Source organism: Geotrypetes seraphini, chromosome 1, assembly GCF_902459505.1.
Source record: "Geotrypetes seraphini chromosome 1, aGeoSer1.1, whole genome shotgun sequence".
Classification (NCBI taxonomy): domain Eukaryota; kingdom Metazoa; phylum Chordata; class Amphibia; order Gymnophiona; family Dermophiidae; genus Geotrypetes; species Geotrypetes seraphini.
The window spans coordinates 344,432,297-344,457,374 of record NC_047084.1 but is presented as its reverse complement, the minus strand read 5'-3'; the positions used below and the strand labels follow the sequence as shown (position 1 = coordinate 344,457,374).

General features: G+C 46.8%; 1 protein-coding gene across 6 annotated transcripts in view; it reads left to right on the top strand.

Annotated features, from left to right (window-relative positions):
• LIN54 (lin-54 DREAM MuvB core complex component) overlaps positions 1-25,078 on the top strand; it is a 227,385-nt gene that overhangs the window by 37,221 nt on the left and 165,086 nt on the right. For 4 of the 6 annotated variants that reach the window (XM_033962735.1, XM_033962717.1, XM_033962711.1 and 1 more), the window contains exon 2: positions 19,708-19,820. The exons of the other annotated variants lie outside the window; for them this stretch is intronic. The gene's annotated coding sequence lies outside the window, so the exon portion shown is untranslated. The remainder of the gene's footprint in view (positions 1-19,707; positions 19,821-25,078) is intronic. 6 annotated transcript variants of the gene reach the window in all.

Here is a 25,078-nt window from a genome sequence, read left to right as displayed (position 1 = left end):
AGGCGAGCCAGCACGGCTTCTACAAGGGAAGGTCGTGCCTCACAAACTTACTATAGTTCTTTGAGGGAATAAACAGCCAGATGGATAAAGGGGAATCCATAGACATCATTTACCTTGACTTTCAAAAAGCCTTCGACAAGGTACCCCACGAACAGCTGCTTAAGAAGCTGTGGAACCACGGGGTGCAAGGGGATGTCCACCGATGGATCAAAATGGTTGGAGTAAAGGGCCACTACTCAGACTGGCTATGGGTCACGAGCGGCGTTCCGCAGGGGTCGGTGCTGGGACCGCTCCTGTTCAATATATTTATTAACGACCTGGAGGCGGGAACAAAATGTGAGGTTATAAAATTTGCGGATGACACCAAACTTTGCAGCAGGATTAGAATCACGAAAGACTGCGAGAACCTGCAAAGGGACCTAACGATACTGGAAGAGTGGGTAAAAAAATGGCAAATGAGCTTCAACATAGAGAAATGCAAGGTCATGCATGTAGGAAAAAAGAACCCGATGTTCAGCTACAAAATGGGGGGATCGCTGCTAGGGGTAAGTAACCTTGAAAGAGACCTGGGGGTGATGGTAGACACAACATTGAAGGCGTCGGCACAATGCGCGACGGCCTCAAGGAAAGCAAACCAAATGCTGGGTATCAATAAGAAGGGTATCACTGCCAGGACAAAGGAAGTCATCATGCCACTGTATCGTGCAATGGTGCGCCCGCATCTGGAGTACTGTGTCCAGTACTGGTCGCCGTACCTCAAGAAGGACATGGCAGTACTTGAGGGAGTCCAGAGAAGAGCGACTAAACTGTTAAAGGGTATGGAAAACTTCTCATTTGTGGACAGGTTGAAAAAGCTGGGGCTATTCTCCCTGGAAAAGCGGAGACTTAGAGGAGACATGATAGAAACCTTCAAAATCCTGAAGGGCATAGAAAAGGTAGACAGGGAGAGATTCTTCACACTGTGGGGAACCATAAGTATAAGGGGGCACTCGGAGAAATTAAAAGGGGGCAGGTTTAAAACAAACGCTAGGAAGTTCTTTTTTACCCAGAGGCCGTGATAGGACAGAGCACGTTACAGGGCTTCAAAGAAGGTTTGGATAGGTTCCTAGACAATAAGGGGATCGAGGGGTACAGATAGAGGTTGAGGTAAGTTATAGGAATAATCAGGGACCACAGCACAGGTGATAGACCTGGAGGGCCGCTGTGGGAGCGGACCGCTGGGCGGGATGGACCTTTGGTCTGACCCGGCGGAGGCAAATTCTTATGTTCTTATGTAAGTCACAATGACTCCCAGTTGGCATTTGCGGAGTATAAGAAATAATTTGAGCCTCTTAACAGCAGAAAGATCGCAGAAGTGCTTTCCATTGCCATTTTGTCCTACTGCAGCTATGTCTTGTACCTTTTACTCAACTGTTCTAGTGTCTCACCTGCTACCTCTGGTGTTTTTTCTGTATGCAACACATCACATGTTAAGCTTTATGAGATTACAATTGTTATCCCAGGACAAGCAGGCAGCATATTCTTAACACATGGGTGACGTCACCGACGGAGCCCTCGGTACGGACCTTTTTAACTAGAAGTTTCTAGTTGGCCGCACCGCGCGTGCGCGAGTGCCTTCCCGCCCGACGGAGGAGTGCGTGGTCCCCAGTTTCTTCGTTTCCGCGGAGCGAAGAAGACGCGTGTGTTTTTTCAACGGCCGTTGAAACCACTTTTTTGCCTTCCCGCTTGCGCTTTTTTCCCTATTTTTTCTTCTTTTGCCTTCGGGTTTCTTTTTCCTTTGATTTGTAAAAAAAAAAAAACAAAAAACTTTGCTTTTTTTTTCCCTTTTTTCGATTTTGCCCCGGCGGGGCCTGTTGCCATTATACAGGCCTCGGGGTTCGATTTTGCGGAGGCTGTTTTCCCCTTCATGCCCCCGCAGGTCGGTTTTAAAAAGTGCCAGCGGTGTGCACGCCCGATCTCCCTCACTGACCCACACAATTGGTGTTTGCAGTGTTTGGGTCCGGAGCATCGGGCGGACTCCTGCACCCGCTGTGCCACTCTTAAAAAGAGAACACTCAAAAACCGAAGAATTCAACAAACTCTTTTGTTCGGCACCGGGTCGGTGATGGACTCCTCGACATCGACAGCGGTACCACAGAAATCGGCACCGTCTACTTCGACACCGCCCGACCCCGCATCGGCGTCTCTGGCGCCAGGTAAGCCGGCTAAGAAGCCTCCCTCTTCCCTCGAGCGCCCTCCAACTACGGTGGCGACACCGACCTTGCCGGCCTCGCGCCGACCCCGCAAGCGCTCCGCCCCAATCTCGGTGAGTGCCTCGTCATCGGCCTCCTCATCGCTGGGGCGTGGAGCGGCATCTAAGGAACCGAAGCAAAAGAAAGCGGTTCCGATGCCACCCCTAGATGACCGTATTTCGGCCATCTTAAAAGTTCAACTCCAGGAACAGTTACAGCGACAGCTCGAGCACCTGTTGCCCACTATCCTGGCACCACTCCTTCCGGTACCAGACCGGCCCGAGCCCCGTACCGAGCCCCCGGTATCCACCCCTTCGGTACCTATCAACACCTCCATGCCGATTCTTTCGGCTGAGCAACTTCATACCCATCCGGTGGTTCACTCCCATACCACGACGGATCCTCCTCGGCACCAGGCGGAGCGTCATACTTCCCAGGACCGGGATCGACGCCGGTCCTCCTCTCCTGGTACCGTTTCGGTGCGCTCTGGAAAATCTTTATCCAAGACTCGCCATACCGCACCTTCCACCCCGGTGTCTCGACATGCACCAGAGGTCCGGGACCCTGACTTATGGGAGGAATCCCCTCCCGGTACCGAGGAGGATCCCTCCTCATCTGATGAGGACCCGTCGGCACCCGATGCCACCTCCAAACCGGAGCAGTCCTCCTTTTCAAAATTTCTAAGGGAGATGTCTGCAGCCCTATCCCTTCCTCTAGAATCTGACTCAAAAAAGTCTCAAGCCTTCCTGGAGGCTTTAGATTTTGAACAACCTCCTAAGGAGTTCCTCAAGCTTCCCGTGCATGACATCCTACGGGAGACTTTTTACAAAAACTGGGAGAATCCCCTTACGGTACCGGGGGCCCCCCGTAAACTGGACAACCTCTATCGTGTCATCCCTATCCCAGGGTTCGACAAGTCTCAATTGCCCCATGAGTCCCTTCTTGTTGAATCCACCTTAAAAAAGACTCAGGGCTCCAGTGTCTATGCCTCTACCCCTCCTGGCAGAGAGGGTAAGACCATGGACAAGTTTGGCAAGAGGCTCTACCAGAATGCCATGCTGGCCAACAGGGCGAACAACTATTCATTCCATTTTTCTTTCTATATGAAACATTTGGTCCAACAGCTGTCCGCCCTTCAAAAGTACCTGCCGGAGCGCAAGGTCCCACTGTTCCAACAGCACATCTCTGGCCTTCTTCAATTGCGCAAGTTTATGGTCCGCTTGATATACGACTCATTCGAGCTCACCTCCCGTGCCTCTGCCATGGCCGTAGCCATGCGCCGCCTGGCCTGGCTGAGAGTCTCCGACCTGGACATCAACCACCAGGATCGTCTAGCCAACGCCCCCTGTCTCGGGGATGAACTTTTTGGAGAGTCACTGGATTCCACCACCCAGAAACTCTCCGCCCATGAAACCAGGTGGGACACCCTGATCAAACCAAAGAAGAAGGCTCCGCCTGCCCGACCTTATCGACCTCAGTCGTCTTATCAACGCAGGTTCTCAGCCAGGCCACTCAATCCGCCTCCTCAACAACCTCGGCGGCCCCGTCAACAACAGCACCATGCCCAGGCTCGTTCTCAGGCCACTCAACCCTCCAAGCCTCTTCAGCCTGCCAAGCAGTCTCAGCCCTTTTGACTCTTCTCTCCAGGGCATAGCCAGTCTTCCACCTTCGCTACCTCTTCCACAACCAATCGGAGGTCGTCTCACCATATTCTCCAGCCGTTGGGAGGTCATCACATCGGACCAGTGGGTCCTCAACATCATCCGCCACGGCTACTCTCTCAACTTCCAGACTCTTCCATCAGACAACCCTCCCGTAGAGTCTGCTTCACACTCATCTCAAACCCCCCTCCTCCTGAGGGAGGTTCAATCCCTCCTCCTTCTCAATGCCATCGAAGAAGTACCTCCAGATCAATGGGGTCAGGGATTCTACTCCCGCTACTTCCTGGTACCCAAAAAGACGGGAGACCTCCGTCCAATTCTCGATCTCAGGGACCTCAACAAGTGTCTGGTAAAGGAGAAGTTCAGAATGCTCTCCCTTGCCACACTCTACCCTCTTCTTTCTCAGCACGACTGGCTATGTTCCCTGGACCTCAAAGAGGCCTACACTCACATCTCCATCAATCCGACTTCTCGCCGCTATCTGCGGTTCCAAGTACTGCACCGCCACTATCAGTACAAGGTACTACCGTTTGGCCTCGCTTCCTCACCCAGAGTCTTCACCAAATGCCTCATAGTAGTTGCGGCCTTCCTCAGGTCTCACAACCTCCAGGTGTTCCCCTACTTGGACGATTGGTTGGTGAAAGCACCTTCATCTCAACTTGTGCTACAGGCTACTCATCACACCATCTCTCTCCTCCACCTCCTGGGGTTCGAGATCAACTACCCCAAGTCGCACTTACTTCCCACCCAGCGACTTCAATTCATCGGAGCTGTTCTGGACACCACTCTAATGAGGGCTTTTCTTCCCTCCGATCGTCAGTGGACTCTGCTCCACCTCTGTCGTCAGGTGCTCAAACACCCCTCCATTCCTGCTCGACAAATGATGGTCCTCCTGGGACACATGGCCTCGACAGTACATGTCCTTCCTCTGGCACGTCTCCACCTCCGCACGCCTCAATGGACTCTCGCCAACCAATGGTCACAGACTACGGATCTTCTTTCTCATCCCATCTCTGTGACATCATCTCTTCAGCAATCTCTCCAATGGTGGTTGAACTCCTCAAATCTTTCCAGGGGTCTGCTCTTTCATCTGCCCCCTCACTCTATGATCAACACCACGGATGCGTCCCCCTATGCGTGGGGAGCTCACCTAGGAGATCTACGCACCCAGGGACTTTGGACCCCACAGGAGCGTCGACATCACATCAATTTCCTGGAACTCAGAGCCATGTTCTACGCCCTCAAGGCTTTCCAACATCTTCTCTGCCCTCAGGTTCTCCTCCTGTGCACAGACAATCAAGTCGCCATGTACTACATAAACAAGCAAGGCGGCACCGGATCTCGCCTCCTTTGTTTGGAGGCTCTACGCATCTGGACCTGGGCCACGGACCGCAATCTCTTCCTCAAGGCGGTCTATATCCAGGGCGAACAGAACTCCCTGGCCGACAATCTCAGCCGCATCCTTCAACCTCACGAGTGGACGTTGGACCCTCCGACTCTACTCTCTATCTTTGCTCGATGGGGCACTCCGCAGGTGGACCTCTTTGCAGCACCTCACAATCATCAGCTGCCCCACTTCTGCTCCAGACTCTTCTCTCCTCACCGTCTGGCCCCGGATGCATTCCTACTCGATTGGAGGGATCAATTCCTGTATGCCTTCCCTCCACTTCCTCTGATGTTGCGGACCTTGTCCAAGCTCCGCAAGGACAAAGCCACCATGATTCTCATCGCCCCTCGGTGGCCTCGTCAACACTGGTTCTCCCTCCTGCTCCAACTCAGCTCCAGGGAGCCCATTCCTCTTCCTGTGTTTCCTACTCTACTTACACAGCAGCATCAGTCTCTACTGCATCCCAATCTGTCTTCGCTCCACCTGACAGCTTGGTTTCTCTCGGGCTGACCTCTCCGGAGAATCTATCTCAACCTGTCCGCCTCATTTTGGACGCCTCCAGGAAACCGGCCACCCTCCAATGTTACAATCAGAAGTGGACCAGATTCTCCTCGTGGTGTCTCCGGCATCATCATGAACCCACCTCTTTAGCGGTGGAACTTGTATTGGATTATTTGCTCTCGCTGTCCAATGCTGGCCTCAAGTCTACCTCCATCAGAGTCCACCTCAGTGCCATCACTGCGTTTCATGAGCCTATTCTCGGAAAACCCCTCACGGCTCATCCTCTGGTTTCCAGATTTATGAGAGGTCTCTTCAATATCAAACCGCCTCTCAAGCCTCCTCCTGTCGTCTGGGACCTGAATGTGGTTCTGTCAGCACTCATGAAACCTCCGTTTGAGCCTCTTGCCACAACTTCGCTCAGGCTTCTTACCTGGAAGGTGCTTTTCCTAATTGCCATCACCTCTGCCAGGAGAGTTAGCGAACTGCATGCACTGGTTGCTGACCCACCGTTCACTGTTTTTCACCATGACAAGGTTGTTCTGCATACCCACCCTAAATTCCTTCCCAAGGTGGTCTCGGCTTTTCACCTCAACCAGTCCATTGTGTTGCCCGTCTTCTTCCCTAAATCTCACTCGCATCCTGGGGAACAGGCGTTGCACACGCTGGATTGTAAGCGTGCCCTTGCTTACTACCTTGATCGTACCAGAGCTCACCGAACATCCCCTCAGCTATTTTTGTCTTTCGATCCCAACCGTTTGGGTCGTCCTGTCTCCAAACGGACACTTTCAAATTGGCTTGCTGCCTGTATTGCATTCTGCTATGCTCGGGCCGGTCTCTCACTGGAAGGAGCTGTCACGGCCCACAGAGTCCGAGCTATGGCTGCTTCTATAGCTTTCCTCCGTTCCACGCCCATCGAGGAAATTTGCAAGGCAGCCACTTGGTCTTCAGTTCACACGTTCACTACTCACTACTGTCTGGATGCGTTCTCCAGACGGGATGGACACTTCGGCCAATCTGTGTTACAAAATTTATTTTCATAATGGCCAACCATCCCCCCTCCCTCTTTGTTAGCTTGGAGGTCACCCATGTGTTAAGAATATGCTGCCTGCTTGTCCTGGGATAAAGCACAGTTACTTACCGTAACAGGTGTTATCCAGGGACAGCAGGCAGATATTCTTACGTCCCACCCACCTCCCCGGGTTGGCTTCTTAGCTGGCTTATCCTAACTGGGGACCACGCACTCTTCCGTCGGGCGGGAAGGTACTCGCGCACGCGCGGTGCGGCCAACTAGAAACTTCTAGTTAAAAAGGTCCGTACCGAGGGCTCCGTCGGTGACGTCACCCATGTGTTAAGAATATCTGCCTGCTGTCCCTGGATAACACCTGTTACGGTAAGTAACTGTGCTTTTTGGGGCTACCCCTAGAACAACACAGCAAGGTCTCAGCTCATCACATGACCCCTGTTCTGTAGATTCTGAGGAATAACCTGTTGTTATCTCATGGTTGATGAGTAGTAGTTGATACTTCATTATATCTTGAATGGAAGAATTTGAAAATTTAGAGCAGGACCTAAAATAATTATTTTTATGGGCCTTTGCAAAAAAAGTTGAAATGTTGGTGTATTAAATTGAACTCCTTCAGATTTATTTTTCTCCTCCCCCATTGCAAAGCCATCCTGCTGTTGGAGTTGTAAAATATTCTACTATTTTTCAATACTTACTCCTTTCTTCCTGCATTTGGTTATGAAGCATTGTAGAAATGAGATGATTGGGAGCTTCTGTGAATTAATTTGAATTCCCTAAACTAGGCATCAGCACTTAGTTTTCTTAGCTTTCAATATTAAAACATCTTGTCCGCTTTCTGTTTCTAAAGATTCTGTGTGAGAATGTAGCTGTGCATTGTGATGCAATATTTCTACAGTTACATTTCATGAAAAAACTCTCCCTTCCATACCTAATAATCAGAATGCAGTTTGGACTCTTTCGGTTATAGATTGGACTCTGTCACCAAGTAAGAAAATAACAGACTCGAGTATAATTTTTTTCTTTGTTATTTTAATGCATTTCAATTTAATGTGGTTACTGTTACTAATTCAGGCCAAACTAGTAATTGTGGGTGAGATGTGGGGGTATCGCAGGCTGAGATGGTCTCTCCAGGAAGGTATTTGCTAGTGGAGATCACCTACATGCTTAAGGAATATCTTGTGCTTCTTGGAATGTGACATGTTTTGCAAAACTTTTTCTTCTTTTTATAAAAGAACAATCTCCAGAGCAGCAAAAAGGGTAGATGTGATGTTGCAGGAGACACATTTGGATGACCTCAAGCAGTGCTCTGTTTCATTATTATTGAAAACATGTTGAGGTGGTACTCTTTATTATACAACAGTTAGGGCTCCTTTTACGAAGGTGCGCTAATGGTTTTAGCGCACGCTACAATGCCGTGCGCGCTAGATGCTAATGCCTCCATAGAGCTGGCGTTAATATTTTCCATGTAGCGCGGGGTTAGCACTCATGGCATTGTAGCACACGCTAAAAACGCTAGCGCACCTTCGTAAAAGGAGCCCTAAGACTCATATTTTCTTGCTTATCCTAAGTATTGTCTTTTGAGAATCCTGAAACAGACTGATTCAACATTGCCACTCTGCTTTAAACATTGAATCTACATGAGATGCTCACTCAGATTGAGAGAGATTCCATCTACTATATATGTAAATTAATAAGACGTTTAAATTTATTTAAGCTCTCTAGAAAAGGAAAATTACTTTTATTCTATTATCTCAGCCGGACAAAACCACATAGAACATCTCCTCAACTTTTTGTCTCCTTTGATCCTAACATGTTGGGGCATCCTATTTCGAAGAGAACAATTTCAAACTGGTTGTAGGACATTGGCTTTTTTTCCCTATGTTTCAAGGGTATACGTCTTCTACCTGTGGACTATTTTTCTAGAAAGAAAGCATGGGTAACCAGGGAAACATTTTAGTTTTACTATATGCTCAGGCTGGGCTGCAACTGGAGAGTCATGTCACAGCCCATAAGGTTCGAGCTATGGCAGCTTCAGTAGCCTTCCTTTGCTCTACTCCCATTGACAAAATATGCAAAGCTGCTACTTGGTCCTTGGTTCATCCATTCACCTCACATTACTTTCTGGAATCTTTTTCCAGAAGGGATGGGCAATTCGGCCAGTTAGTTTTACAAAATTAATTTTCCTAAAAGGCCAACACTCCCACCATCCCATTCTGGTTAGCTTGGAGGTCACACACATGTGAGAATATGCTGCCTGCTTGTCCTGAGATAAAACACAGTTAGTTACTGTAAAAGGTGCTATCCAGGGACAGCAGGCAGATATTCTCACAACCAACCCACCTCCCCTAGATGGCTTCTTAGCTAGCTTACTGAACTGAGGAGCTGTGCGCCTACGTCTGGTGGGAAGGCACTCAAGCATGTGCGGTGTGGGCTATCGTGAACTTTTGAAATTTCTTAGTGGCAATGCACTTCTAAAGTATTCATGCCGGGGCTCCATGGATGACGTCACCCACATGTGAGACTATCTGCCTGCTGTCCCTGGATTACACCTGTTACGATAAGTAACTTTGGTTTTTGGTCTTTGTTTGTTTTTGGTTTTTGTAGTGATTGGGGACATTGGCTTTTTTTCCCTATGTTTCAAGGGTATACGTCATCTACCTGTGGACTATTATTCTAGAAAGAAAGCATGGGTAACCAGGGAAACATTTTAGTGATTGGTTACATAACCACTTTGTGTCAGCAGCAAGAGCTCATTGTAGAGAAGCTGAACTTTAAGAGAACTGTGAAGTTTTACTGGTTCTAAACAACTGTTACATAGAAACATAGAAGATGACGGCAGATAAGGGCCATAGCCCATCAGGTCTGCCCATTCTACTGACCCACCCCCAAGTCTACTATCCTAGGGATCTCACTCCTGGTGACAGGTTCCCTTGGCTTAACTCTCTAAGGGATCCCACATGGGCATCCCATTTGCTCTTAAATTCTTGCACGCTGTTTGCCTCGATCACCTGCAACGGGAGCTCGTTCCAAGGATCAACCACTCTCTCGGTGAAGAAATATTTCCTGGTGTTGCCATGAAATTTCCCGCCCCTGAGTTTGAGCGGATGCCCTCTTGTGGCTGAGGGTCCTTTGAGAAAGAGAATCTCTTCTTCCATCTCGGTAATATACTTAAACGTCTCGATCATGTCTCCTCTCTCCCTACGTTCCTCGAGTGAGTACAGCTGCAAATTTTTCAGCCTTTCCTCGTACGATAGATCCTTGAGCCCCGAGACCATCCTGGTGGCCATCCGTTGCACCGACTCTACTCTCAGCACATCTTTTCGGTAGTGTGGCCTCCAGAATTGCACACAGTATTCCAAATGAGGCCTCACCATGGTTCTGTATAATGGCATTATGACTTTAGGCTTCCGGCTGACGAAACTCCTGCGGATGCAACCTAACAACTGTCTTGCGTTAGATCAGGGGTGTCCAATGTCGGTCCTCGAGGGCCGCAATCCAGTCGGGTTTTCAGGATTTCCCCAATGAATATGCATGAGATCTATTAGCATACAATGAAAGCAGTGCATGCAAATAGACCTCATGTATATTCATTGGGGAAATCCTGAAAATCCGACTGGACTGCGGCCCTCGAGGACCGACATTGGACACCCCTGCCTTAGATGAAGCCTTCTCCACATGATCAACAGTTTTCATGTCTGCGCTGATGATCACTCCCAAGTCTCATTCTGTTGAAGTTCTAGCTAAGGTCTCACCATTCAAGGTGTAAGTTCTGCATGGATTTCTGCTGCCGAGGTGCATGATCTTGCATTTCTTAGCGTTGAAGCCCAGCTGCCAGGTCGAGGACCAAAGCTCCAACAAATGTAGGTCCTGTGTCATACTATCGGGTGAATTGCCATCTCTCACTATATTGCATAGTTTGGCATCGTCAGCGAATAACATTACCTTACCTTGAAGCCCCTGAGTTAGGTCACCTATGAATATGTTGAAAAGGAGCGGGCCCAAGACTGAGCCCTGCGGTACTCCACTGGTCACCTCCGATGTTTTAGAGAGGGTACCGTTAACTACCACCCTCTGAAGTCTGCCACTCAGCCAGTCATTGACCCATGTAGTTGGTGTTTCTCCCAGCCCCATTGATTGTAAGGGCGGACGACTTGGAATCACTATGGGTTAAGCTACCAGGAGGAACTGGAGCAGACATAAAATTGGGTCTGTACTGTCGCCCACCTGGACAAACAGAAGAAATCGACCAGGATCTGGAGGCTGAACTGAGGCAGGTATGCAAAAGCGGAAGGGTGGTGGTAATGGGGGACTTCAACTACCCGGGAATAGACTGGAGTATCGGGCACTCAAACTGCATGAGGGAGACCAAATTCCTGGAGGTCACGAGGGATTGTTTCATGGACGAAGCACAGAACCTGTACATCCCCAAGTTTAGGAAAGGGTGCAAAAAAAATAGAACAAAAAACCCAGTGTGGATAACAAATGCAGTAACAAAGACGATAAGTGACAAGAAAGCATCATTCAAAAAATGGAAAAAGGACAAAACAGAGGACAACCAAAAGGAGCATAAAATACACCAAAAGGAGTGTCACCGAATGGTTAGGAAAGCAAAAAGAGAATATGAAGAGAGACTGGCGGGGGAAGCAACAAACTTCAAATCATTCTTCAGGTACGTTAAGGGGAAGCAACCAGCAAGGGAGGAAGTGGGACCCTTGGATGATGGGGACAGAAAGGGAGTGGTAAAAGAGGAAAAAGAGATAGCTGACAGGTTAAATGAGTTCTTCACGTCAGTTTTCATGAGGGAGGACACAACCAACATTCCGGAACCCGAGGAGATCGTAAAAGGAGAGCAGGATGAAAATCTGGTCCAACTAGAGGTGAGCAAGGTGGATGTCCTCAGGCAGATAGACAGGCTAAAGAGCGACAAATCGCCAGGTCTGGACGGCATTCACCCAAGGGTACTCAAGGAACTAAGAAGTGAAATAGCTGAGCCACTTCGACAAATATGCAACCTATCCTTAAAAACTGGAGAGATTCCGGAGGACTGGAAAATAGCAAATGTCACGCCCATCTTCAAGAAAGGCTCAAGGGGAGACCCAGGAAACTACAGGCCGGTGAGCTTGACCTCAGTCCCGGGAAAGATGATGGAAGCGCTGATTAAAGACAGCATCTGGGAACACATCGAAAACAATGGGCAGCTAAAGTCGAGCCAGCATGGCTTCTGCAAGGCAGGCCATGCCTCATGAACTTATTATACTTCTTTGAGGGGGTAACCAGCCAGGTGGATAAAGGGGAATCCATAGACAAGGTGCCACACGAAAGACTGCTAAGGAAGCTATGGAACCACGGGGTACAAGGGGAGGTCCACCGATGGATCAAAAACTGGCTGCCGGACAGGAAACAGAGGGTTGGAGTAAAGGGCCATTACTCAGACTGGCAATGGGTCACGAGCGGAGTTCCGCAGGGGTCGGTACTGGGACCGCTCCTGTTCAATATATTTATTAACGACCTGGAGGCAGGAACAAAATGTGAGGATATTAAATTTGCGGATGACACCAAGCTATATAGCAAGGAGGACTGCGAAAATCTTCAAAAGGATCTGACAACACTGGAAAAATGGGCCAAAAAGTGGCAAATGAGCTTCAACATAGGGAAATGCAAGGTCATGCATATAGGGAAAAAGAACCCGATGTTCACTTACAAAATGGGGGGGATCACCGCTAGGGGTGAGCAACCTCGAAAGAGACCTGGGAGTGATGGTAGACACAACATTAAAGGCGTCGGCGCAGTGCGCCACAGCCTCAAGGAAAGCAAACAAAATGTTGGGTATCATTAAGAAGGGTACCACGACCAGGACGAAGGAAGTCATCTTGCCACTGTATCCTGCAATGGTGCACCCGCACCTGGAGTACTGTGTTCAGTACTGGTCGCCGTACCTCAAGAAGAACATGGCGGTACTTGAGAAGGTCCAGAGAAGAGCAACTAAGCTAATAAAGGGCATGGAGGACCTCTCATATACTGACAGACTGAAAAGGCTGGGGCTTTTCTCCCTGGAAAAGCGGAGACTTGGAGACATGATAGAAACCTTCAAGATCATGAAGGTATAGAAAAAATAGACAGGGACAGATTTTTCAAATTATGGGGAACCACAAGTACAAGGGAGCACTCAGAGAAATTGAAAGGAGAGAGGTTTAGAACAAACGCCAGGAAGTTCTTTTTCACACAGAGGGTGGTGGATACATGGAACGCGCTACCGGAGGATGTGATAAGCAGGAGCACGCTACAGGGCTTCAAAGAAGCTTTGGATAGGTACTTGGAGGACAAAGGGATTGAGGGGTACAGCTAAGAGTAGAGGTAGATTATAGGGACAGGATTAGAGGTAAGTTATAAAATTAGTCTGGGATCACTGTTTCAGGCAATAGGCCTGATGGGCCGCCGCAGGAGCGGACTGCTGGGCAAGATGGACCTCTGGTCTGCCTCAGCAGAGGCAACTCTTATGTTCATCTTGCTCAACAGCCTGCGATGCGGGACACTATCGAAAGCTTTGCTGAAGTCTAGGTATATGACGTCCACGGATTCTCCCAAGTCTAACTATTTTGTTACCCAGTCAAAGAAGCTGATGAGATTGGATTGGCAGGACCTACCCTTGGTGAATCCATGCTGACTGGGATCCCGTAGATTCTCCTCATCCAAGATTGCGTCTAATTTACATTTGATTAGTGTTTCCATGAGTTTGCATACTATTGATGTGAGACTCACCGGTCTGTAGTTTGCAGCCTCTGCCCTGCAACCCTTTTTGTGCAGTGGAACGATGTTAGCTGTTTTCCAGTCTATGGGGACTCTCCCCAAACTTAGGGAGAGATTGAAGAGTCCTGATAGCGGTTCTGCCAGGACATCACGCAGCTCACAGAGCACCCTGGGGTGTAGATTGTCCGGTCCCATGGCTTTGTTCACCTTGAGTCTTGCCAGTTCGTAGCAGACGTCGCCAGGTATGAACTCGAAATTCTGAAACGAGTCTTCCACGCTGGGCCTTGCCTGCAACTGCGGACCGTGCCCCGGTGCCTTGCAGGTGAAGACTGAGCAGAAGTATTCATTCAGTAGTTCTGCTTTATCGGAATCTGATTCTGCGAAGTTCCCATCTGGTTTTCTAAGGCGTACTATCCCGTCTGTGTTCTTTTTCCTATCACTAATATACTTGAAGAAGGATTTGTCCCCTTTCTTCATGTTCTTTGCCAGAGTCTCTTCCACTCGAAGTTTGGCCTCCCTGACTGCCGTTTTGACCGCTGCAGACCTCGCCCTATGTTCTAGTTTAGCTTCCCTAGTCTCTGTTCTTTTGTAGGAAATAAATGCTTTTTTCTTTTCCTTGACGAGGTGCGAGATTTCTGCGGAGTACTATTGGGGTTTGTTGTTTCTCCGCCGTTTCTGTACTGATTTAATGTAGAGGCTTGTTGCTTCATGTATGGTAGATTTCAGGGATGACCACATAGCTTTCACATCATCGGTCGTAGCTTGGTTCTGCAGTGTCCGGTGGACAAAATCTCCCATGTGTTCGAAGTCAGTGCCTCGGAAGTTGAGTACTTTTGTTTTCGTGTTTGATCTAGGCTAGGGAAACCTTTCCTGAGGTAGAACCACAGCATGTTGTGGTCACTGGAGGCTAGTGTATCTCCTACCGAGACCTTCGAGACGCTATCCCCGTTGGTGAGTACCAGGTCCAGGATCGCCTGAACCCTAGTGGGTTCCAATACCATTTGTTTGAGTCGTGCTCCCTTTATGGATGTTAACAGTCTCCTGCTGCCGCTGGTTGTTGCTGAGTATGAGTTCCAATCTGCGTCAGGCATGTTGAAGTCCCCTAGCAGAACAGCATCTCCCCGTAGAGTGATATTCTCTATGTCTTCAATTAATTCGGGGTCTTTGTCTTCCAGTTGACTTGGAGGTCTATATACTACACCAAGATACAGGCATTTTTCCCTGCCTAAACTAAACTAAATCTTGGGTTTATATACCGCATCATCTCCACAATGTGGAGCTTGGCACGGTTTACAGGGGTTGGGATAGAACGGAACTCCAAAGGAATTATAGAAATAAGTATGAAGAGAGGTTAGGGCTTAGAATACCAGAGAGGGGGAGAGGTTACATTTTGGAGAAGAGCCAAGTTTTCAGATGCTTACGGAAAAGTTGAAGGGAGCTCAAGTTACGAAGAGGGGATATCTGCATATCCACCTCAAGAACATCTTGTGAAAAATAATGTTTATGCCATTTACCTCTCACCCAATGTGACATCCTTATTACAGCCTTGTGACCAAGGAATTTTAGATTCCATGAAGACCCAAGTATAAAAGACTGTTTTCTGAATTGCATACTTGATGCAATTAACAGAGAGATAAGAATTCAAGACTTTCTCAAGGGGTTCAGTCTTAAGGATGCTATTTATGCCATTGCCAATGCCTGGAAAGATGTAACTAGATAAGCATTAAAAATGCTTGGCATAAACTTTGGCCATCAACAATGTTCGATGAAAATGAATCTGTAGAAGAAGACTATGAAGGTTTTGAAGTAAGTGTTGAAAGGCTGCTGATATCAAACCTCATTGCTTATGTGATGTCTATCATCTGAAAATGTTAATAAGTTACAGACAGCTGATACAGCATTAATAAGGTATTAATAAAGTGCTGAATATTGACAAAGATCCATCTGTTGTGCATTCCTTCAATGATGGCGAGATTGCTGAAATGGTGTTGAATAAAGAAGAGCTTGAGGATAGTAGTGATGATGACCTTATGAACATCAGAGAAAATATCCCTATAGATATGGTGAAAATATGTGACCAGATAATTGCTGACATGGAACAACGTGCATTTTATCCGTGAGCATGAGATTATGGCAGTCTACTTGATCAAAGAGAGACTACTGAAACAGAAACCTTTGCTAATTAAACAGATGACACTGGAAGAAGTCTTTTAAAAACACTGCCACTGTTCTAGAACCATCATTAGATATCCGAATATAGACAAAATGATGCATGTTAGATGTTTTTTGTTAAGTAAGACCATGTGTGACTAAATACCATCGGCCTCTTTTACAAAGCCACACAGCAACAGCCCCGAAGCCCTTTAAATCTCTATGGGCTTCGGGGCTGTTAGCGCAGCACAGCCACTAGCACGGCTTTGTAAAGAACATAAGAACATAAGAAGTTGCCTCCGCTGAGGCAGACCTTAGGTCCATCCTGCCCAGCGGTCCGCTCCCGCGGCGGCCCATCAGGCCCATTGCCTGAGCAATGGTCTATACCTATCTATACCCCTCAATCCCTTTTTCTTCTAGGAATCTATCCAAACCTTCTTTGAAACCATTTAATGTTTTCTTGTCTACAACAGCCTCTGGAAGCGCGTTCCATGTATCCACCACCCTCTGAGTGAAAAAGAACTTCCTAGCGTTTGTTCTAAACCTGTCCCCTTTCAATTTCTCCGAGTGCCCCCTTGTACTTGTGGTGCCCCTTAATTTGAAAAATCTGTCCCTGTCTACTTTTTCTATGCCCTTCAGGATCTTGAAGGTTTCTATCATGTCTCCTCTAAGTCTTCGCTTCTCCAGGGAGAAAAGTCCCAACTGCTTCAATCTGTCGGTATATGGGAGATTTTCCATTCCCTTTATCAGTTTAGTTGCTCTTCTTTGTACTCCCTCAAGTACCGCCATGTCTTTCTTGAGGTACGGTGACCAGTACTGGACACAGTACTCCAGATGCGGCCGTACCATTGCACGATACAGCGGCATGATGACTTCCTTCGTCCTGGTCGTAATACCCTTCTTAATGATACCCAACATTCTGTTTGCTTTCCTTGAGGCCGTGGCGCATTGCGCCGATGCCTTCAGTGTTGCGTCTACCATCACTCCCAGGTCTCTCTCCAGGTTACTGACCCCTAGTGGTGTTCCCCCCATTTTGTATGTGAACATCGGGTTCTTTTTCCCCACGTGCATGACCTTGCATTTCCCCACGTTGAAGCTCATCTGCCATTTTTCGGCCCACTTTTCCAGCTGCGTTAGATCCTTTTGGAGATCTTCGCAGTCTTCCCTGGTTTGAGCCCTGCTGTATAGTTTGGTGTCATCTGCAAATTTAATGACTTCACACTTGGTTCCCGACTCTAGGTCGTTTATGTAGATATTGAACAGGAGCGGTCCCAGCACCGACCCCTGCGGAACTCCGCTCGTGACCCCTTTCCAGTCTGAGTAGTGGCCCTTTACGCCAACCCTCTGCTTCCTGTTTGCCAGCCAGTTTTTGATCCATCGGTGGACTTCCCCTTGTACCCCGTGATTCCATATCTTTTTAAGCAGTCTCTCGTGTGGCACCTTGTCGAAGGCTTTTTGGAAGTCAAGGTAAATGATGTCTATAGATTCCCCTTTATCCACCTGGCTGTTCACCCCCCTCAAATAAGTACAATAAGTTTGTGAGGCATGACCTACCCTTGCAGAAGCCATGTTGACTCGGTTTTAGCTGCCCATTTTTTTCGATGTGCTCACAGATGCTGTCTTTAATCAGTGCCTCCATCATCTTTCCCGGGACTGAGGTCAGGCTCACCGGCCTGTAGTTTCCCGGGTCTCCCCTTGCGCCCTTCTTGAAGATGGGCGTGACATTTGCTATTTTCCAATCCTCTGGGATCTCTCCGGTTTTTAAGGATAGGTTGCATATCTGTCGAAGTGGCTCCGCTATTTCGTTTTTTAGTTCCTTGAGTACCCTTGGGTGAATGCCGTCCGGACCCGGCGATTTGTCGCTCTTTAGTCTGTCAATCTGCTTGAGTACATCCTCTTGGCTTACCTCTAAATCGACCAGCTTATCGTCTTGGTCTCCTATTACGATCTCCTCGGGTTCCGGAATGTTGGCTATATTCTCCATCTTGAAGACTGACGTGAAGAACTCATTTAACCTGTCAGCTATCTCTTTCTCTTCTTTTACTACTACCTTTCTGTCTCCATCGTCCAATGGTCCCACTTCTTCTCTCGCTGGTTGCTTCCTCTTGACGTATCTGAAGAACGACTTGAAGTTTGTTGCTTCCTCTGCCAGTCTCTCTTCGTATTCTCTTTTTGCTTTTCTAACCACTCGGTGACACTCCTTCTGGTGTTCTTTGTGCACTTTTTGGTTCTCCTCTGTTTGGTCTTTTTTCCATTTTCTGAACGATGCTTTCTTGTCGCTTATCGCCTTCTTCACTGCATTTGTTATCCACACTGGGTTTTTTGTTCTATTTTTTTTGCACCCTTTTCTGAACTTGGGGATGCATAGGTTTTGCGCTTTGTGCACAGTCTCCTTGAGTAAGGTCCAGGCTTTTTCTACAGATTCCGTCTTCCCTATGTTGCCTTTGAGTTTCTTTCCCACTATTTTTCTCATGGCATCATAATTTCCTTTTTTGAAGTTGAGTGCCGTCGTTGTGGTTCTTTTACCCTTTGATGATCCAATTTCGAGCCTGCACTGGATCGTGTTGTGATCGCTGTTACCTAGCGGGGGTAATACCGCCACCTCCTTTGCTGGCCCCCCTAGTCCATTGAATATTAGGTCAAGAGTGGCATCGCCCCGTATTGGTTCCGTGACCAGTTTCTCCATGAAACAGTCCCTCGTGACCTCTATGAATTTGGTTTCTCTTGCGCAGTTTGAGTGCCCAATACTCCAGTCTATCCCAGGATAGTTGAAGTCCCCCATCACCACCACATTTCCGCTTCTGCATACCTGCCTCAGTTCAGCCTCCAGCTCCTGGTCGATTTCTTCCGGTTGTCCAGGTGGGCGGTAGTACAGACCCAATTTAATGTCTGCCCCTGCTCCTCCCTGTAGCTTAACCCATAGTGATTCCAAGCCATCCGCCCGTACTGTTGTTTCCATCCTGGCTGATGGTATGGAGTCTTTTATGTACAGCGCTATTCTTCCACCCTTTTTATGTGTCCTGTCTCTCCTGTATAGTTTGTACCCTGGTATGGCCACATCCCATTGATTGTCCTCAGTCCACCACGTTTCTGTGACTCCAATTATGTCTAGGTCCTTATTGCTGGCAGTGATTTCCAGTTCTCCCATTTTGGCCCTCAGGCTCCTAGCATTTGTGTATAAGACCCAGTTTTTTGTCCTCTCTTTTTGTTTCCCTCGTGCTTTGGTACTCCTGCAGTTTTCCTCATGGTTTGCCAGCCCCTGAGCTTCGTCCTCCTTCTGCTGTGTGTGTGTGTGACGTCCTCTGCCTGTTCCCCCTGCACCTCCTGCTCTCCTAATTCCCACTCAGTCCTGGGCTCTTTTTCACCTTTGCCGCTCGCCTTCGCTGCGCGCCGAACGGCTGGGCGCCGTTGGCACCCTTCTACTTAAAGGGGAGCCCGGGCGCCGATGCGACCTGTGACGCGGCGGGGGGGCGGAGCTACCTCTCGCCGCGACCCCAGGTCTTTCTGCCTGCTTCTGGCTTCCTGCCCGCGCTGTCTCTCCTGCCTTCTCCGGCCCCTGCCCTGCGACAGCCGAACCTGTAGAAAAAAAGAAGAAGAAAAGCAAGGCAGAAACCGCTGAGGCCGTATGTATGGAACAGGTCTGTGTATGAAGTGTTTAATGTTTGCGACTCTTTCCTCAGTAATGCGCATTCTTTTGGCCCTTTTTACAAAGCCGTGGTAGCGGCTTTGATAAAGGGGCCCTTTGAGAATGGTGTGACTCAGTAGTGCACACTTTTCCCATAAATAACATGGAAAATAAGACTATGAAACTTGTTGGGATATGCACTCCTATATTTTATATTTGTCCTACATGAGAAATTGAGGCAGTGACATGCCATCCAGTGCAGGCATATGACCGACTGAAGGCTCTTTGGTGAACAAGTTTGTGCTTGAAGTGTTTGCTTTATTTTGAAATTAAAAACATTTTGGTGGCAATTTTATGGTCTTATGGTGTGTCTTTTTCAGACTTAACATTATCATTCTGAAAACTGAAAAAAATTCCAAAAAATGAAATATGCCTGGTCCCAAGGATTTCGGATAAAGGATCTTGTACCTGTATAAATTGTGCCCATAATTGGGTAAGTTTGCAGACAAACTAACTTATGGATTGCCAACAAGGTATCCTGTATTGTCTTTGAATTAGTATATGGTTTGCATAGTACCAATTTGATATTTTAAAAGGAACAGGATAAGACAGTTGTTCTAAATCTAGCTATACAGGGGCCAAATTAGTAGGCGAATCAGCTAGCCACCAAGATAATGCCCTTAACAGGAAGGCCTGATTATAAAATTTAGTTTGGGAAACTTAACACCAACCGAATGTTTGGGGGACATTTAATTTTTTGTTTGTCCTCTTGGTATCTCTCTTGGACCCATTCTCCTGGAAACAGACTAAAGTCTATTTGTTCTGTGTGTAAACAGGAAGCTACAAGGGTCATTTCATAAATAATGCACACTATTTTTTAAAATTGATATGTTTTATTTTTTTTTCCATGTATTTCTTTACAATCCTTCAACCTAGTCTCCCTGCTTTGCAATGACCGTGTCCCAATGTTCAGGAAGCTTAATTATTACATCCAAGACACCATTTTTGTTCAGTTGCCGAATGGTTTGGGTAACGGCGGAAGAAAGCTCTTCCAGAGATGCAAAATGATATCCATGCATAGGTTGTTTCAACTTTGGAAAAAGGTTGAAGTCTGGTGGACTCGTGTCTGGACTGTAGGGAGCATGAGGTAACACCTCCCAGCTGTATTTGCTTAGGTTTTCAATGATGACATTCCCTATGTGCGGGCGAGCGTTGTCATGAAGAATGAGTGGTCCAGCCAAGAGCAACTGAGTTCGGGTTTTGTGCATTTTTTTGCAAAAAATCACGATAATACACTGCTGTGACACTTCTTCCACATGGAACTTTGTCTGTAATGATAATATCTTCATGATGATAAGCAAAAATCATCATTTGTTTGACTTTCGATTGAGTTCGTCAAAATATTTTTAGCTGTGGGGAAGATGGAGCTCTCCACTCATCATTGAAAAACTACATAAATATGGCTGGGAGGTGTTACCTCATGCTCCCTACAGTCCAGACATGAGTCCACCAGACTTTGACCTTTTTCCAAAGTTGAAACAACCTATGCGTGGAAATCATTTTGCATCTCTGGAAGAGCTTTCTTCTGCCGGTACCCAAACCATTCAGCAACTGAACAAAAATGGTGTCTTGGATGGAATAATGAAGCTTCTCGGCCATTGGGACTCGGTCATTACAAAGCTGGGAGACTGTAAAGAAATACTTAGAAAAAAATAAAACATGTAAATTAAAAAAATAGTGTGCATTATTTATGAAATGACCCTCATATGTCAGAAGAGCATGATGTTGGAGAGGCAAGGATCTAGGTCACCCCAGTCAGTGTGTTACTGCCATTGAAGAATTCAGGTTTCCTGGACCAGGGAAGAGGAGGTAGAGGTTGGAGTAGGATGTGGCAAATGGAGAGGAGGGAGGAACCTGCAAAATTATAGAATTTTTATTTTATTTTATTATTTTTTTTAAAGTCATCCTTATCTGCTGGCTCCATGACACATCACCTAGGTGCTTGTAACATACTAGTTGAGAACTGCTGAGCTGAGCTATTTATCAACATGGTGAATAAATGTCTTTCTGGTGGTATTCAGTTCCTCAGCTAAAAGGTTAGTTCTGCTTCCCATTTGTTCCTGATTCTTGCTGAATATGTAATGATTTTCCCTTGCTAAAGTGGATTTCCAATATGTCCTTGGATCAACCTCTCCCCTATTCTTTTCCTCATAAGCCTGTCAATCCTATTGCAAATATAGGAAAAAAATTATATCTTAGTATAGTAGGATTGGCTTAAGAAAATAAGAATTGCCGCTGTTGGGTCAGACCAGTGGTCCATCGTGCCCAGCAGTCCGCTCATGCGGAGGCCCTTGGTCAAAGACCAGCGCCCTAACTGAGACTAACCCTACCTGCGTACGTTCTGGTTCAGCAGGAACTTGTCAAACTTTGTCTTGAATCCCTGGAGGGTGTTTTCCCCTATGACAGATTCTGGAAGAGCGTTCCAGTTTTCTACCACTCTCTGAGTGAAGAAGAACTTTCTTACATTCATACGGAATCTATCCCCTTTCAATTTTAGAAAGTGCCCTCTCGTTCTCCCTACCTTGGAGAGAGGGTGAACAACCTGTCTTTATCTACTAAGTCTATTCCCTTCAGTACCTTGAATGTTTCGATCATGTCCCCTCTCAATCTCCTATGTTCGAGGGAGAAAAGGCCCAGTTTCTCTAATCTTTCACTATATGGCAACTCCTCCAGCCCCTTAACTATCTTAGTTGCCCTTCTCTGGACCCTTTCAAGTGGCATCATGTCCTCCTTCATGTACGGCATGATAACCTTCTCCGATCTGTTTGTGATCCCCTTCTTTATCATTCCTAGCATTCTGTTCACCCTTTTTGCCACTGCCGCTTCATTTTTCAGTCAAAGGTCTTCTCTGTCTTGTTCCATTGACGGCCAGCTCCTACTGGAATAGGAATGGTTAGTAACTTGTTGTTTCATTGGCTATGCAACCAGTATGTAGTCCATGAAGGCATTCCCCCCCAAGGGGGGCACAAATAAAAGGTATTATTATTTCCCCCCCAATGGGGGTACAAATAAAAGGTGAAGTCAGCCTCATCAGAGTGCAGGATGCTCTGCTTGCAATGGTTTTTTGCATCAGCCCTTGAATGCATACACATTACCTTTTCACCATCTAGGAGATGACTATCTTACTGCTGGTCTGCTGTCTACAAATTAGGGTGGTGAATTGTTAGGTTTATTCTAGGACAAGCAGGCAGCATATTCTCACTTGAGGGTGATGTCATCCATAGAGCCCAATACAGACAGTGCAAAAGGGTACTGTCACTTTAAAAGACTGAAAAATGATGCTGTGAGCTGGGGAAGACTTGAGTTGACTTAGCTTCTGAACCTCAGGCCTGATTTTTGTATATTAAGCGGCTCCCATCTCAATCAGGTTTACTTAATTGATTTCTCTACATTGGCACTATTTCATGGAAAAATATTTGGCACATATTGCTGATGATATGTCTTCTAAATCAGCCAGGAAAGATCGCATATTGACAACTCGACCCTGAGGACAAGATGGCGTCAGTAGCAGTTTTGGAAATAAGTTCTTGAAGGACACATTCATTACAGGAGATAACCCAAGGAGTCTCTAAAGCTATGCAACCTGGACTGGATCGTTTCTTGGAGCAGCTGCAGCATCTTGAGGACTTAGTTACTGAAATCATCCGCTGCACCACGGAGCTGGAAAATCGTGTTTCTACTTTGGATGATGGTCATCTGAAACATGCAGCGGATATACAGGCCTTGCAGGCCTTTACACATGTGCACGTCAAATGTTCAGAGGATCTGGAAAATCGTTCACAAATGGCAAATTTATGTATCTTAGGCATACCGGAGACGGTAGCCGATTCTACATTGCTGGATTCTTTGGAATCTTGGCTGACCCAAAACTTTCTGCTTTGAGATGGACTAGGCCCAATTTGCCTTGAACACACACATTGTTTGGGGTGTTTGCCACCCCGAGATTTGCACCCTAGGCTGGTAATATCAAGCTCCACAATTACAATCATAAAGTGGAGATTTTGCAGTAACACAAAATATTTAAGCATACCCTTTGCTACGAAGACTCGGTGATATGCATATTCCAAGATTATTCTGCAGCGCTTACAGTAAAACACAAACTTCTCTACACACATTAATACCCAGATAGATCAATCTACTGACCATACTTGACCATATATGACACTTTTTGGGAGTCGCGTTGTTTTACATCTTGGTCTCGTTATCACACAGGGAACAGGATATTTTTATCCCCATGGCTCTAAAAATATGCAGCACCTACCATGAACCCTTGATAAAGCAATTATAATTGGCGAACCAGGTTCTATTTGGGCTTTGGCTGCCTGCATTATTTAAGATAAATGATTTAGTTCTTTTGCTGTAGGTATGTTTTATGTGAAGAGGATGGAACATTTTTCTAAGATATTTTAAGAAAATTATAATTAGAGATTTTTGAATAGCAAAAGATTTATCATAAAAAGGTGAAGGGAGGTTTTTTAAGGATCAATGAATGAAACGTGGATCCTGTCAGCCTTGGCTTGAGTTCATTTACCAACTACCAACTGGTTTCTGAAATCCTTTTCCTACCTTAATATTCACTCTGGACATTAGAGGGTGGGACCTGATTGTATTGTTGGATTGCTTCTGTTTTCGATCCCACTCACCATCTTTTGTGAATATCAGTGTGCAATATGCTTCCTTCCTACGTTGGACTCTTTCTTCACAGGCTCTATTTAGATGCTATTCACTACCATCTCCATCACCTAGGGGCATGTCTGCCTTTGTAGCTAGAACTGTACTGCTTGGGAAAAAAAGCCATCTTAAATGCCTGATTGACTTCGGATCCACCTATTCTTGCTCATTTGAAGCATCATTAGAGCGATGTAATTTTTCCGATGTTGATTCTCTAGGAGGTCAACAAGCTGATGACGGTTTCAGCATATGCAAAGGCATGGGAGACGTTTAAGTGCTGGTACAGCAAGGAAAGGTTAGAGTTGGACAATGCCCCATCTTGTCCGTACTGACATTCCATCAGGAGGGCTTTGACAAGGGATTGGCAGTGGCATTCTTTAGAGTTCAAGTAGAGAATGACAGGGACAAATTTTTCCCTGTCCTCATAGGAATTCGATTTCCCTGTCCCCATGAGTTTTGTTGCTGTCCCTGCCCCATTCCTGTAAGTTCTGCCTTAACTACACAAGCCTCAAACACTTATGATTTTAAAGTGTTTGAGGCTTGTGCAGATGAGAACAGAGCTTGCAGGAGTGGGGTAGGGACATGAAAAGAGTTCCAACGAGGGAAAATCTGTCCCTGTGTCATTCTCTAAGTTCAAGTAGCAAGGCTCTCGTGCTTCCATGGCTGAGTGAGAAGAGCTTCATTAGCAGCCTACCAGGACATAGGTTCCTGAAGGGCGTCCTGAGGCTGTGACCTCCAGTTCAAGACAAATTTCCATCCTGGAAGTTTATGATAGTTTTAGAGGGACTCGGCAGAGCCCTGTATAAACCCTTATAAGAGGCCTCCCTCATGGATCTGACGGTCAAAGCAGTCGTCTTGGTGAAGATTACTTCTGCCAGAAGAGTCTTGGAATTGCAGGTGCTGTGTCTCAGGTTCACGGAAACAGAAGTAACCTTGTGGAAGGTTCCTTTCTTCCTACTAAAGATCATTTTGGCATTTCATGTCAACCAAGAAGTTAGACTTCCAGCATTTTACCCCAGG